Source organism: Vicia villosa, linkage group LG3, assembly GCF_029867415.1.
Source record: "Vicia villosa cultivar HV-30 ecotype Madison, WI linkage group LG3, Vvil1.0, whole genome shotgun sequence".
In the NCBI taxonomy this organism is placed as follows: domain Eukaryota; kingdom Viridiplantae; phylum Streptophyta; class Magnoliopsida; order Fabales; family Fabaceae; genus Vicia; species Vicia villosa.
Window position 1 is genome coordinate 210,200,423 of NC_081182.1, and position 17,229 is coordinate 210,217,651.

Sequence of the window (17,229 nt, forward strand, 5' to 3'; positions counted from 1 at the left end):
GTTCATATATATTAACATCATTCAATCACAATTTCATCATCATCATATATAAAACATACACGTATTTGCACCAATCATCATCCTCAATAAGAAATAGCATACATGTATTTTCATCATTCTAAAACCAATCAATCATCATCATATAGATTGTTCTATAAGGTTCGATTAGCTCGAAACGGAACATCAAACGGACCAACAGTTAAAAAGTTATGCATCTTTGAACTTTTAAAATATCTCAAAACATCAACAGCACGCGGCGCCATCTTAGTTCACGGCACGAACTGAGCGTCCCGAAAATCCTTGGCTCTCTGCCAAGCTATTCGCAACGCAAACATCTGCACGTGGCGCGAAGCGAGGAAAAGTTACGCCTTCGCGGCGCTAACACGGGTACGCGGCGCGACCTGTGCGTATCACAACTTCCTGGCATTCTGCCCACCTATTCGCGGCGCACCCTATGTACGCGGCGCGAACCGGTAATTTCAAAAACCCCAACCTGCAGAAAACAACATTCTACACATTCCAAACTCACCCAATTCATACCAATACGAACCTAGGGAAATGGAATGCACAAACAACACAAAATACACCTCATAATACCCCAATTACGCATCAATTGAGACCATAACAACACATACATCATGGATTCAAACATAGAGATCATACATCATACAATTTGACTCAATCCATAAACCTATCATATGACTCGATCGACCCGAATTCTACATCTATTCAGTATTATCAACCCCTAACCCAATAATAGATGATAATCAGATAAGTCCCCCCTTACCTTAGCCAAATTCTTGAACTCTTCCCCTTTCTCTGCTTCTGCACTTTCACGTTCTTCCTCTCTTCTCCTCTTTTGCTCTTTTCACGTTCCTTCTCTAATTTTCTTCTTTGCCTTCTTTTATGAAAAATAATATAATTTAGTAAAAAGGCTTTGTGACTAACACCCCTCCTTTTACTAACACTACCTCGGCCCAACTCTATTATTTTCCATAATTTTTTAGAGAAATGCCAAATAATTCCAATAAAATAATTTAAATCCCAATTAAATTAAATTAAGGAAAATTACGGATGTTACAGGGAACGTCAGAGTTATGAGGCATGATGACACACTGCTAATCACTTCTCGCAAGCGTATTCTGTCTAAGTGCGCAAACTCAAAATTTCGCCAAGGTGGAGTCCGCTTTCTCAGACAAACACCTCCCAAGCCTACCGCAGACAAGTCTAAGTACTGTTAGTTCCACAAGAGTCACAAGTACGCTACTAAAGAGTGCATTTACATCAAGGATGTGATTGAGATCCTCATCAGGGACATACACGTAAAGCAATATATTAAGAGAAGAGAAGCTCCTCGGCAAGACACCCGAGAAGCGTAGAAGTTCGAGGAGCAAAAACTACCCTTTAACGAAGTTGCCAACCTACAGATCACCATGTTCGTCTTTCAGCCTGAGGACTTCTACGTCCTCGATGAGGCCAAAACCCCATCTACTTTGAGACACACAGCGCATGGATGATCTTCTCCTTCGCAATGGTCATATCTAGGGGGATTCAACAAACTCACCTTAGGTACAGTAAAATGAAAAATCGAGTAACTTATCGATGTATGCTTGAGGCAAAATTCTACCCTTGACAAGTTCCAAGAAAGCTCAAATCCTATCACGTTCTACTGCGAGGAGCTTCCCAGTGGATCCCTAAACTCCAACTTTCCCTTTCTCGTGAGAGCACGAATGGCTAACTTTAACGTTCACCGAAAAAATCAGACAAAGCTATTGATTAACTTGACTCACAAAATAAGAAGTCAGCGTCGAACATTATTATTTCCAAGGAAAGAGAAAATATCAAAATCCACAATAAACATGCAAAGCAATAAGCAAGACTAAAAGTAAAGTAACAAACAAAGCAATATAGATATCTAAGTTACATGGGTTGATTATACAAAAAGAAGATACTAGAACCCTATGGGTCTATAGTACCCTATAGGAACCTCTTGCAATATATGTATTTTTGGTCAAAAACGTTTATTTGCTAAAAGATTGGGGAGATGAGAAAAGAAGTGGTTTTATTATTATTATTGATTTGGGAAGACACGAAGTCTTATGCCTACGTACCAATAAATGATCAAAACCTCATTGTTCGGGGTACAAATAACAAAAGAGTTTATTATGGATTGATTTTAATTGAAGAGATATTTTTTCATCTCAAAACCATTTCTTTAACATCACAAACACAATATTAGAGATCACCAAAACATATTTTCACCTTGATTTTGTTTACTTGGTGCGAAGCCGCCACTTCAATTTAGGTTCTCCAAGGACACGCGTCTCATCGAGCTGATTACCATACTTTATTCTCTCCTAAAATATCCATAAAATCGGAAAGGTATTAGAGATAGAGAGAAGTGGGTGTGAAGATTTAGAGATAGAGAGCAGATGTTATAAAAATGTTGCAACGTTTTCAGTTATCTGTTTATAACAACATGTAATGTTAAATTTCTATTTCAATATTTATGTAATTTCGACTATCTATGTTAAATTTATGTGAAGCCTCTCTAGTTTTTAGGTTTTGTTTTTTGGAAATCATTCTGTGTTTATTTCAGATATGTACTTCCAAAATCCACCAATGACTAGGGGTGGGAATAAGCCAGGCCGACCTACAGGGGCCTATAGCCTATCCTACTTAAGGCTAGGCCACGCCAGGCCTATTTGATAAAATGGTCAGGCTTGGGATTTTTTAAAAGCCTATTTCATAAAATATGTCAGGCCTAGTGTAGCAACCTGCCTAAAATTTCAGCTTTCGAGTCGCCACCTATTCTGAAGGGCGAATAGGAAACCCTACGCAAATAAAAGATTGAGGGTAAGTTATTATAATCAGGCTGAGGGAAGGTATGAGGCACCCTCAGCCCTTTCCTAAAGGCTAACAGTCAAAGATTAGGGTTGCATGGCAGGAATTAGGGAGAAATGTGGCAAACAGAATTTTAGGACACGATTGAGATTTTGAAGAGGGGGACTCGCCTTGTTGCCAAGTGCCTACGTACCTCCTTAGGGAGGATCAGAGTCTACGTAGTTCGGGAAGGGTTGTACGCCATTTAGAGTTTGACTTTGATTTGATATGGTTTTTTAGAGGCTTTTTGGTTAGCCTATCGCAGTTTGTTTTGTCTTTGTAATTTTGAATGGATTTGAGAATTATTTGAAGGCGTGGGCGTACAACCCTGATTTGGCACTATTAACCGCTATAATCAATTGATTCAATTACCATAGTTAAAAGATTTGAAATTTGCATCACCACCAATTTTAATCGATTGGTTCGATTATTACTAATGATGAATTAAGGTATATTTTAATAATTTTTTATAGAATTTTTAGATGCATTGTTACACCTCGTAATCGATTGATTCGATTAAAAAGAATAACAAATTAAATCGAAGGGAAGAGACGGTTAATCATCGCAATTAATAAAATAATTGCAACCATTTAACCAAATAATAGAAATTGATTATATCTTAATTAAATAACATTTTAATTAAAAAAACATCGTTGACCATAGCGATTAATCGATTTAATCGGAACGGACAACGAATTATAATTTAATACACATATTATATATTAATTTACTTAAAAAAAGATAATTATTATACAAATAAATATATTAACAAAGAATTAATTAAAATAATATGTCAATTAAAATTTATTTAGTTTTATTAAGGGTTATGATTAGGTGTGGCAGCTTGGATGGCTTATAATATAGGGACTGGATCTGGAGCGTTTGATTGAGGCTAGGGGAAGATCTAAGGGTGAGATCTTGGGGGTGTATGGTGGAAGCTATGATGAGGAGCGCATAGGATCATAGAGAAATATTCAGAAAAATAAATGGGCGAAGGGGAGGCTCGAACCCATGACCTCCCCCTCACTAGTGGCTTACACGACCAACACACCATGCATACACGAGTGTTAAACAAACATAGCAAATACACAATATACGCAATTTAAGACGTGAATACAAGGACACGCGCGCCAGTTTTCAAACGGACCAGTGGTGCGCTGCCACGCAGTCATCTTCTCCAAAGTACCTGTAAAACTCTGAAACTTTTGCTACGGTTTTGCTACTAAACTACTCGTAGCGAACGAAACCAGGAAAATAACGATTTGCGTATTCAAGCACATAAACATGGCGCGATCATCTTATTCTTTTCGCCTCAGTCTCACGAACTCAAATATGTTTTTTAATTCACCCTAATTTGATCCCTACCAAAAATCCCTAATTTGAAACCCTAAAACTCAAAACGGCATCCAATGGAAAAACCCGATTAAAACACATAAGCTTAAAATAAACAACCCAGAAACGTTCATGGCATTGAAACAAACATGAATATGCAATTATATTTCAATAATGATGCGTATATCGTCCAGATCGAAGAGGTTTTCAGAGTGACTTACCTTGACGAATGTGAGGCGATTCTGGGGGTGCTGAAGTAGAGTACCAATCCAAACACGTTCAGAGCCCTTTAAGGAAGCGTTTGCACCTTTTAGTTCTCGTTGGAGTCTCTTAATTCTCCAAAACCAAGTTTGAGTTTCTTAGTGAATTTTTGATTCTTGCAAGTCTGCCTCTCTCTCAATTTTCCGTCCCCTAGTGTGTTGGCTTGTGTTCAATACTTATAGGAGCATAGAATTAGGTCAAGAAAAGAATCAAAAAGCCTTTGAATCAAATCTTTCCATGTTTGAGAAATTGATTTGATTTCTTGAATTCTAAGCTACCATATTTGGCCCAATTTGTATTAATTCTTTCTTGATCCAATTGCCACGAAATTAGAAATATTTTGGACATTAATTCTGATTAAATCCAATCCCTATGCATATATTTAACCAAATATTTGATTTTCTACTTAATTAAACTATTTTAAATCATTAAAAAATGAAATAAAATTGTATAATTTAGATAAAAAAAGTGAAATTCGTGGCATGTTGTTTGGATCACTTATGAATCAAGTTTGGATCATAAAATATAGGCCCATTTGCAAGAAAATCAAATTGGACCTCCTTTATTTCACATTTGGTCCCTCTAAATTGCTTAACTTTGATCAAGCATATCTCCTTCAATTTTTAAGCTATGAGGGAGTTCCAATACTTTTTAGAAGCCTCATGAGGTCCTCTACAAGCCACTTTGGAACATATTTTTCATTTGAAGCTTTTATCTTGATCATATCCTCTTTGGGAAAAAACTGCTTTTGAAGGATGCCTGAAAATGACCTGTAATCTTTTGCCTTGTATCTCTTAAATGAAGCATTTTTGGCCTTGGCTTGGGAGACACAAAGTTGTAGAGAATCCAATTTCCTTCAAAATAGGCTTTGAGTGGGGAATTTCTGATGTTCCATGTGAAAGTTATGCCCAGTCAAAGTTGGGTTGACTTTCTCCTAAGAAACCCTAATTTGAACCTTTTTATGTTCGTTCATCTCTGAGTTTCTATTAATGGAATCATGATCAATTCTTGATCAAATGATGGTTATGCACCCCATACTTGATGTTTGCCCAATGATTATGGTTTGAATCATGCCTTAATTGTGATTGTCCTTTCAGTTTGAATCAGTTGGCTGTGAATTATCTGGATCATTTGAATGAGCCATGTCCTGAGATTTGTACTTGCCTTTGTTATGAGAGAAGTGTGGGAGGCAAATTTTGGGGTATGACAGCTGCCCCTATTTAATTACCTTGGATTGGGCGACAAGAGGGTGTGTAGACCTCGCGTCGTTCCGATCGAAGAGTTATTAAATACTGGAAGACCCCTAACTTTGCCTTGAATTCGAGTATGGATGAAGAGAAATGCCCTGCTAACGCCTGAGTCTTACATAGCGAGGACCTTTGTTGGTTGTGTAATCGGCTTGCTATGGCCAGCAAGCCTCCGTAGTTTGTGGACCCCTCACTTACCATAGTGCTGGTAAGCTATTCGCATTTTGTGAACCTCTCACTTACCACAGTGCTGGTAAGCTACGTCGCAGTTTGTATCTCTTACTTACCATAGTTCTGGCAAGCTACGCGCAATTTGTATCTCTCACTTACCATAGTGCTGGTAAGCTACACGCAGTTTGTATCTCTCACTTACCATAGTTCTGGCAAGCTACTCGCAGTTTATATCTCTCACTTACCATAGTGCTGGTAAGCTACTCGCGGTTTGTATCTCTCACTTACCATAGTGCTGGTAAGCTACTCGCAGTTTATATCTCTCACTTACCATAGTTCTGGCAAGCTACTCGCAGTTTATATCTCTCACTTACCATAGTGCTGGTAAGCTACTCGCGGTTTGTATCTCTCACTTACCATAGTGCTGGTAAGCTACTCGCGGTTTGTATCTCTCACTTACCATAGTGCTGGTAAGCTACTCGCAGTTTGTATCTCTCACTTACCATAGTTCTGGCAAGCTACTCGCAGTTTGTATCTCTCACTTACCATAGTGCTGGTAAGCTACTCGCAGTTTATATCTCTCACTTACCATAGTGCTGGTAAGCTACTCGCAGTTTGTATCTCAATAGGATTACTTGCTATAGTTCTAGCAAGTTCACCTGTACCAACAGGGTTATCTGCAAGTGTTGTTGCAGAATTTACCTGTGTGGAATTTTAGTTCCTGTAAATGCGTATGCATTATGTTTATATGTCGCGCATATGCCCTGTTGTTTGTATAATGCGTATGTATGAATGCTTACACATGTGTATGTTGCATGTATATTGATGGATGTATGTATTAATGTATATATGATACCCCCTATATTTATCACTCATCTCCTTATCACCCATTGCTTTTGTTTAACCCCTTTTTCTTTTGAATTGTTTGTGACTTTCTGGCTCAGTCTGATTAATCCATTGATACCATCCTTTGAAATGATATTCTGCTGGATTTTTAAGTGATCGCATCACGGGGCGTTTGTAGCCTTCCGGAGATTTCATAGTTTTCTCTATTACTTTTGCGTTGAGAGTTTGTAAGTTTCTCATGTTAAATCCATGTTAGAGAGAAAAAATAAATTATCCTTTGCAAATGGTATTTGAAATTAGAAGTGAAGCACAGTATGCCAAAAGGAAACTTTTATTGATATTGCCTTAAATTGGCGACTATACAACAAAGATGAGAAGAAAGGAAATGACAAATAGAAATGATACTAATACTGCCGTTGCTCTTTTTGTTATCGAGGGCCCCAATAATCCTTCGACTTCAGAAGTAGATGATTGCACGACCCCTTATCTTTCGTAGTTTGCCTTCGGCTTATGTCCGGTAATCCTGCTTTTGCTAGGCATAGTACTTCTTGACCGCGTCTGAGTTGATTGGGTGCGGTAGCTCATCCCCATCCATTGTAGTGAGGACTAATGCCCCTCCTGAGAACACCGTTTTTACAATGTATGGACCTTCGTAGTTAGGTGTCCATTTTCCACGGGCGTCGAGTCGAGGTAACAGTATCTTCTTGAGGACAATGTCACCTTCTTTGTAGGTTCGAGGTCGGACCTTCTTATCAAACGCTTTTTTCATCCTCTTCTGATAGAGTTGTCCATGACACAAAGCTGTCAGTCGCTTTTCTTCAATGAGATTAAGCTGATCAAAACGAGTTTTTACTCATTCCGATTCTTCTAACTTTGTGTCAGCTATGACTCTTAGTGACGGGATCTCCACTTCGATTGGGAGGACAGCTTCCATACCGTAGACTAGGGAGAAAGGGGTTGCCCCTGTAGATGTACGCACCGAGGTTCTGTAACCGTGTAGGGCGAAGGGAAGCATTTCGTGCCAATCCTTGTATGTTTTCACCATCTTTTGTATTATTTTTTTGATATTTTTGTTTGCAGCTTCGACAACGCCGTTCATTTTAGGCATGTATGGTGAAGAATTGTGGTGTTCAATCTTGAACTCCTCGCACAGCTCCCTCATCATGTTATTGTTCAGATTCGACCCATTATCGGTGATAATCCTGCTTGGAACCCCATATCGATATATGATATTATGCTTGATGAACCGAGTGACTACTTGTCTCGTCACGTTGGTGTAAGAGGCAGCTTCGACCCATTTGGTGAAGTAGTCTATGGCAACCAATATAAATCGGTGTCCATTCAAAGCTTTAGGTTCTATCATCCCTATCATGTCGATTCCCCACATTGCAAATGGCCATGGTGAGCTAAGAACGTTCAACGGGTTTGGTGGTACGTGCACCTTGTCAGCGTAGATCTGGCACTTGTGACAGGTCCTTGAATATTGGAAACAGTCGGCCTCCATTGTTAACCAGTAATACCCAGCTCGCAGTATCTTTCTAGCCATTGAGTGTCCGTTTGCATGGGTCCCAAAGGTTCCTACATGTACCTCCCTGATAATCTCCTTGGCCTCGTTTTTATCTACACATCTCAACAACACTGAATCATAATTCCTTTTGTATAGGATGCTTCCGCTTAAGAGGAACTTGGATGCAAGTCTCCTCAGTGTCTTTTTATCAATTGTTGAGGCATTCTCCGGGTATTCTTGTTTTTCCAGGTACTTTTTAATGTCGTGGTACCATGGTTTGTTGTCAGACTGTTCCTCAATCGCAAGGCAATAGGCAGGCTCGTCGAAGTGTCTAACAGTTATCCGTGGTTCATGGTTTGGCCAGGTCACCTTGAACATAGAGGAGAGCGTTGCTAGTGCATCGGCTATTTGATTTTCTTCCCTCGGGATATGAGTAAAAGTGATAGTATCAAATTCAGTCATCAACTCCAGTATAAGGTCTCGGTATGGGATTAGTTTTGCATCTCGAGTGTCCCATTCTTTGTTGACTTGATGGATTACCAATGCTGAGTCTCCGTATACATCAAGGAGTTTGATCCTTAGGTCGATTGCAGCTTCTAACCCCAATATGCATGCTTCGTATTCTGCAATGTTGTTGGTGCAGTCGAAACATAGTCTTGCAGTGAAGGGTAAGTGCCGGTCATCGGGAGATGTCAATACTGCCCCTATGCCATGTCCTAGTGCATTTGAGGCACCGTCGAACATGAGTTTCCATACCAAACCCGGTTCGGGTCCCTCGTCGGGTCCTGGTATTTCATAGTCTCTTACTAGCATAATATCCTCATCGGGGAAGTCGAACTTCATAGATTGGTATTCTTCGAGGGGTTGGTGAGCAAGATGTTCTGCCAATACACTCCCTTTTATTGCTTTTTGAGTTACATATTGTATGTCGTATTCGGACAACAACATTTGCCACCTTGCAATTCTACCCGTGAGTGCCTGTTTTTCGAACACGTATTTTAAAGGATCCATTCTCGATATTAGCCACGTGGAATGATTCAGCATATATTGCCTTAGACGTTTGGAGGCCCATGCTAGGGCGCAACATGTCTTTTCCAATGGTGAATACCGAGACTCGCAATCCGTGAATTTCTTACTGAGGTAGTAAATAGCGTGTTCTTTCCTGCCTGTTTCATCTTGCTACCCCAGTACACACCCCATAGATCTTTCGAGTACTGTGAGGTACATGATTAGTGGCCTTCCGGGTACAGGAGGTAAGAGTATAGGTGGTTCTTGCAAGTAGTTCTTTATGGTTTCGAAGGATACTTGATAATCATCATTCCACTTGATGGGTTGATCCTTCCTGAGTAGTTTGAATATAGGCTCGCATGTAGCTGTTAGATGTGAAATGAACCTTGAGATGTAATTCAATCGACCCAGGAAACCTCGTACCTCTTTTTCTGTTTTTGGAACGGGCATCGCTTGTATGGCTTTTACTTTATCAGGGTCAACCTCTATACCTCGTTGGCTTACAATGAATCCCAACAGCTTTCCCGATCTTACGCCAAATGTGCACTTATTCGGGTTTAACCTCAACTTGTACTTCTTCAGGCGTTCAAACAGTTTATGTAGATTTGTAATATGCTCTTCTTCTGTGCCAGATTTGGCGATCATATTATCTACATATACTTCGACCTCTTTATGGATCATATCATGGAATAATGTGACCATGGCCCTTTGATATGTTGCCCCTGCGTTTCTCAACCCAAAAGGCATTACTTTGTAGCAAAAAGTGCCCCAAGATGTCATGAAGGTAGTCTTTTCCATATCCTCGGGAGCCATCTTGATCTGATTATACCCGGAGAAACCATCCATAAAAGAGAACACTGAAGCTTGTGCTGTATTATCCACCAAGATATCTATATGTGGTAGTGGGAAATCATCTTTTGGACTTGCTTTATTTAGATCCCTGTAATCTACACACTTTCCCTTCTTTCTTAGGAACTGGCACTATGTTTGCAATCCATGGTGGGTAGTCAACCACAGCAAGAAACCCGACATCGAACTGTTTGAGCACTTCTTCCCTAATCTTACTGTCCATATCTGGTCGAACCCTTCTGCGCTTTTGTCTGACTGGCGCACATCCTTCTTTAAGGGGTAACCTGTGTACCACGATGTCCGTATCCAACCCCGGCATGTCACGGTATGACCAAGCAAAAATTTCTGCATACTCGTGGAGGAGCTCGATTAGCGTTGCTTTTACGTCCTTACCTAGCGTTGCCCCGATCTTAATGTTCTTGGGTTCTTCATCTGTTCCCAAGTTTATGATTTCAATGGCCTCTTGTGGAGGGAGCATGCTCTTGGATTCCTTATCCACTAACCTTGACAACTCTTCCGGAAGTTCATCGTCTTCCTCATCCCCTTCTTCAGCCTGATTAGCGAGAGCCTCGAGTTTGTATAGAGTCTCAGCAGTATTATTATCGGTGGTGTCAGAAGGTGATCTGCACATGTTTTATGTTTTGTTTTCTTTTAGTATGCAGATGTGAACGTGCTTTGTTTGTGCAAGAAATTTATTTGTCATTTTCAGAAATGGAAAAGGAATAAATGCAAGAAAAGACAATATTTTCAATACCAAAATGCAAAGACAATTTTACTAATAAACTTCGAACTTGAAAGTAAATGGGGCCCTTACAAACCAGCTCTATGCTTCGGGCGAGGCATGAGCGTTATTGTTTTTCTTTATTTAAAAAAGGGAAATAAAACACACAAAAGCAAATTACTTTGAAATGAAAACTATCTCCGGTATCTCCAGGCTTGTCCAATTCTGAAGCTGTTCTCCTGGCCTGATTTCTCGAATGAAATTGGACGTCCCTTCTCGAGAATCCTGATTGGACACCATAGCCACATGTTCATAACCGCCAGTCACAAAAGTTTGCATTATTGGGGGAAATGGTCGTTCTTCTTTCTTAATGCTTGTGGCCTTGGTGGGTTGGTATCCTAACCCCAGGCGATCTTTCTTCTCCAGAACCTCTGGCAGCTTGCCCCAGCCTTTAGTATCTGCATCCTGCAGATCCTTCCATGATGTTACCGCCCTTCTTATCTTCTCCACTGGTAGTGTGATAGCAGTTGCAATTTCTAGAGCTTGAAATGCGGTACCCAATGCTTCGTCTCCAGCCTCAATATATCTGTATGAGTTTAGATTGCTGACAAATATATCCTCTTCTCCATTGATAGTCACTATGGAGTTCCCATTCACAAACTTTAGTTTCTGATGGAGGGTGGAGGTGACTGCCCCAGCTGCGTGAATCCAAGGACGTCCTAGTAGGCAGGTATAAGCTGGCTCGATTTCCATCACTTGGAAGTTGATGCAGAAGGTGTGGGGACCAATTATGACAGGAAGGTCTACTTCTCCAAACACCGGACTCTGTGATCCATCGAAAGCCTTAACCACCAGACGACTAGGTCTAACCACAAGTCCTTCTAAGGCTATCTTGTCAAGTGTTGCTTTTGGCATCACGTTTAAGGATGACCCCGTGTCAATCAGAACTCTAGCCAGATGAGCCTTCCCGCATTGCATGGAGATATGCAAGGCTTTGTTGTGTGACTTTCCTTGTAGGGGTAGCTCATTGTCACTGAAACCCAGGCATGCCCCAGCAGTTAGATTGGCCACCATCCCATCAAATTGATTGACTGTGATGTCCTTAGTTACATGGGCAGCGTTTAGGATCTTCATCAAGGCATCTCGATGCTTCTCGGAGTGTATCAATAATGATAAGAGCGATATTTTAGATGGTGTCTGTTGCAACTGATCCACCACTCTATAATCACTCTTCTTAATCAGGGCGAGAAACTCCTCAGCATCCTTACTAAAAGTTTCTTTATCCTTAGGTTCAGCCTCATCACTTGGTCTCGTAACAACTTGTTCTCCAGATTGTGTCAAGTTTTCACTAGACGTTGGTGGTGCCTGCGTAGTTTTGAATATGCGCCCGCTACGGGTCATGCCCCCAGGTCCAACAATGCTTGACACTGCAGTATTGGTATCGGTCTCGTACTTCCACGGTACTGCTTTCATCTTGTCCAAAGGGTATGGTCCTCTGATTGGGATGATCCTAGTGTGCTCTTGTACAGGTATTACCAGTGGTGGTCTAGAGCATGGGATAATCAACGGTTTTCTTGCCCCTTGTGCAGGTATCATTAGAGGCTCGTTTCTCTCCACCATCGCCACATATTCCTCCTCAGGGTGTTCCTCCAGCTGGATCAACCCTTGATCCATGTGCCTTTGCAAGGTGTCTTTGAAAGCTTCGTTATGTTCTAGGATAAACCCCTTTATAAGAAGATACCTCTTAAGTGCATCAATGGGGGAATTCCGTTGTTGAACCAACTCTTGCTCATTGACAGCTTCTATTGCATTGACTGCGCCTTCATGGTGTGGCATCGGGTTCGTCTTTACATTGGGTTTGTCAAAGGCGATTGCCCCTGATTCAATTAAATTCTGAACGATGTGGCTGAAGGCCCAACATTTCTCCAGGGTGTGTCCGGGAGAATTGGCGTGAAATTCACACCTTTCATTCGGTTTGTAATTGGGCATGAGTTTGCCTGGAGGAGGAGGTGGCAATGGTCTAACTTCCACCAAGGATTCATTTATTAAATATTTCAGAATTTCTTTCTTGGAAGTAGGTAGCGGATTGAATCTCCTTTGTCCCCCCTGAAACCGGTTTTGTTGTGGTGGATATGACATGGGAGGTCTGTTCTCCTGATGCCCTACAGCATTAGTCTCTCCTTCCTTCTTTTTAGCAAAGGTTGAGGTGGGCCTCTTTGAGTGATAAGAGTTAGACGATGCTCCTTGTATTTTCCCACTCTTAATTCCGTCTTCTATTCTTTCACCAATAACCACTAGATCTGAAAACCCTGAGGACACACTCCCTACCATTTTATCATAGTATGGCCCTTGTAATGTAGCCATAAACATTTTTACGAGTTCTTTTTCCAACAGGGGAGGTTGGACTCGGGAAGCCATTTCCCTCCACCTCTGTGCGTATTCCTTGAACGATTCCTCTTTCTTTTGTGACAAATTTTGGAGTTGCATCCGATCGGGTGCCATGTCCAAATTGTATTTATATTGTTTTAGGAACGTATTAGCAAGGTCGGTCCAGCTTCGGATGTGAGACTTTTCTAATTGCATATACCAGTCAACCGATGCCCCACTCAAGCTATCTTGGAAAAAATGCATCATCAACTTTTGATCTTGAGCATAAGCAGCCATCTTTCGCACATACATGCGTAAGTGACTCCTCGGACAAGAGAGTCCCTTGTACTTTTCAAAGTCGGGTATCTTGAATTTACGAGGAATAGTCAAATCCGGCACCAAGCTCATTTCATAGGTATCCACATCGAAGACATCATATCCTTCCATTGCTTTCATCCTTTCTTCCAGCGCCTTGATTTGTCCACTCTCCTTGGAATTCTCCCCAGAATCAGCAGAGGTCAGCTTTGGTTGAGGGACTTGATCTGTGTCATTAGTGTCCCCATACTGTAGATCCAAGTAGTCCTCATCCCTAAGAGAATTATTGGCAGGAATGTGAACTGTGCGGGATGTCCCTTCCTTCTGAACGGCAGGGATAAATCCTTCTTGAGAAGCCTCTCCCTTTTCATGAGTTGTAATAACCCTTTTTGAGGAGTGAGCTTTTGCCTTGTGAGGGTCATGACCCTTAACATATCCTAACAATGGGTTGCCATCTTTAGGTATCTCTTCATACTGATCATGAACTTCCTTAGCTTTGTCTTGCTTATCTTTGAGGTCTTTCATGAAGCTCAGCACTTGGGCCATTCCTCCCTGGAGGTCTTCAACAGTACCCTTTAGTTGGGTCATTTCCTCACGAAGGGCGGCCTGGTTCTGTTCCAATTGTTCCATTGCCCTTTTCTTTTGAGATCTTGTCTGAATTAGCGGTTGAGTTGCAATGGTGTGACTGGAGATGAAGATAGTTTTTCTTTAATGCTTGGTAATTAAATATGACATGCATGATATGAATGTTATGCTTATGCGATGTTCATGTCTTATCCACATTATTATAGTAAATATACATTCTTTTTTTTTATTCTTTTTCTTCTTTTTTTTCTCTTTTTTTTTGCATATATTTATTTGGTGAATATTATAGGAACAATAAGTAAATGAAAATAAACACACTTTATTGATTGAAAGGAAACACCACTTCATTGTTGGTTTACAAAAAGAAAGGAAACTGAAATTAAAAATACTTAGAATAAATTGAATTAAAAGTACTAATAAAAGTAACAAGGAAATAACATAAAACTAAGAACGCCTTTGGATGTCTTCTTTGAACTTGTCCACCATGTTCCTACAAAGCTCCATAAACTCTTTGACGACTTTAGGGAGGATGATGGGAGATGATTCTGCTCTTTCCAAACTTTTTGGAATATCCAGGATTAGATCATTACACAAGAAGACTAACTTAGCATGATCCTCACGACATTTTTCATATTCTTCAAGCATCTTGGGAACCATGCTCACATGCTCATTTGCCGTAGAAATAATTGAATAAAGTCTTTTCCAATAGTCTTTTTCTTCCACGGCTGCCTCGTATTCTTCCTTTTGTCTTGTGAATACTTCCCTAAGTGATACCATAGCTTGAAATGCTCTTTCGTACTCACCAGTGCGCTGTAAAAGCTCTTCTTCCGTGGTTAGTCTTCTTGCGTGCTCTTGTTGTCCAGCATTGAGGGCTTCTTGAAGATCATATTTGAGACCTCTTATTTCATCCTCTTGATCTTTAGTCCTATCAGTTAATTCAAAGATTACAGCTTCCAGATTCTTCTCAGATTCTACTTTGTCATGGGAAGCCTTTTCGTAACGCCTTCTCCACCTTGCAATTTCCCTATCCGCTTGTTCCAACCTCTCATTATGTGCCTCCAAATTAAAATTAGCACTTAGAACTCCTTCGGTTGCACGTTTCCTCTTACCCCTTTGTCTATCATTCTCTTCCTTCATTGCTTGAAGTTCTTGATTTTTCTCTTTGAGGTCAAAGCGTAGTTGACTCTTTTCGTTGGTAAGTTGATGCAAATCAAGTTCTAGTTTCTCTTTTTCCTTTTGGGATGCCTCTAGGGCAGCCTTGATCCCTTCTATCTCTTCGATGGATAGAGGAACAGGATCGGGAGAATCAGGCTTGTATGCGGGATCCACAACAAAAGGTAGCAAAATCTTTCCAACTCTTTCTTGAACCCATGTGGTGTAAGGTGCTTTTGCAATTGCATTCTTTGGCCCAAAATATTTTCTTTGAACCTGACTCCAAGCTTGAATTACTCTTTTCAATGTTCTTGGTGCACCCTTCCCATTATCATGCAAGATCAATTCTTCTATTTGTTGTTCGGAAGGTTCACTATCCATAGAATGTCCTAATTGACGCAATGCTAAAACGGGGTTATAATTAATACAACCAAGAGTCCCCATTAATGGCACATTGTCGAAATCTCCACATTTGTAAATGATCCTATCAGATTTTAATTTCTTCGCATACCATAGGATAGAATCTGCTTTAAGGGCCCTTAGCTTTTGAGACCACTCGTTCCTAGCAAGCTCTTTGATAAAGCAACTAGATTTGTAGAGATGAGAAGTCAACCAAGAATATAGCCAGTGGACACAACAAAATAACATTCCTCTCTTCTTTTCGTACCTCATATGGATAGCATAGTAAATATTAGCGAGGATGGTTGGCGTAGGATCTTTTCCATAAACCTTAAAGGAAGTGAAAGCATGAATGGCAGCGGGATCAACATAATCAACATTTTTTGGCAATAAAACAACTCCAAAAATCAAAAGAGCTAGTAAATGTCCACAAATGTCCCATTGTTTCTTTTGAGCATACATTAAAGCTTGATTTTCTAAGTAAGATCTTTTGATTCCATGCACATCCCCATCAGTTTTATAATTAGTCTTCAATTCCGTAGCAGATAACCCCAAAGCTTTTGCCAAATCTGAAAAGTCAACTTCTTTACCCGCACCAGTATAGAATTCTTTTTTAATTTTTGAGAACCCCAAAGTAGCATCTATCTCTTCCAAAGTTGGAGCCAACTGAAAGTCTTGAAAAGTGAAGCACCTAAGCGGAGGGTCATAAAACTGAACCAAAGCAGTAATTGCCTCTTCTTGTACTCTCACCCTCAGCAAGTCCAAGATATTCCCATAGCGGATTACAAACCTATCCAAAGCACTCGATGGTAATTTTTCCTTGATTATTTTCAGCTTCTTGATATCCGGAGTGGAAACGGAAAGGTGAACAATGGTCTTCTTGGTACTCATCCTTCCTACACATTCACCAAATAGAATATATTTTTACATTTATCATATTTTTTTATTTACTATTTTTTTGTGGATAAAACATGATGAGGATGCAAATGAGAGATGATGCATGCAAACACACAAAAAAGAAAAGAAAATCATAGCAACAAAAAAAAATATATAAAACAAATCAAACATATATAACACAATATTTTAAGAAAACCCAGGTTCATAGGTTCGACGTAGGGGGCTCTAGGGAGCCAACCTTTTATGGGGGGTTCTAGAAGGTCTCATGGGGTCATTCGTAGCCTCCGAGACTCTTTGTCTCTTCGGATTTTAAAACGACTCATTTTATCCATGAGGTTCGAATTTTTGGGGTAGGTTCTCGGAGAGATCAGCCAAGTATCCAGTCCACCCCTCCACAAAGTCAAGCTTCGTTTCGGACCTTTCCAAATACCTAACTCACTCCGAGTGGAGTTATCAATGAGATTCGTAGGAGATTCATACTCCCCTAGTGATCTCAAGGTTAACTCCCACATTTAAGGTTTAACTGACATAAAATAGAGCAAAATATACAATAATAAAGCAGATATTTTTAGGCAGATAAAAAACATAAAACAAATAAACAAATAAATAATTTAATGTTCATTAAAAGATAAACCTCCCCCAAACCCTAAATGTGGCAATTTGCCAACCCTAAAATGCGCCACAAACCC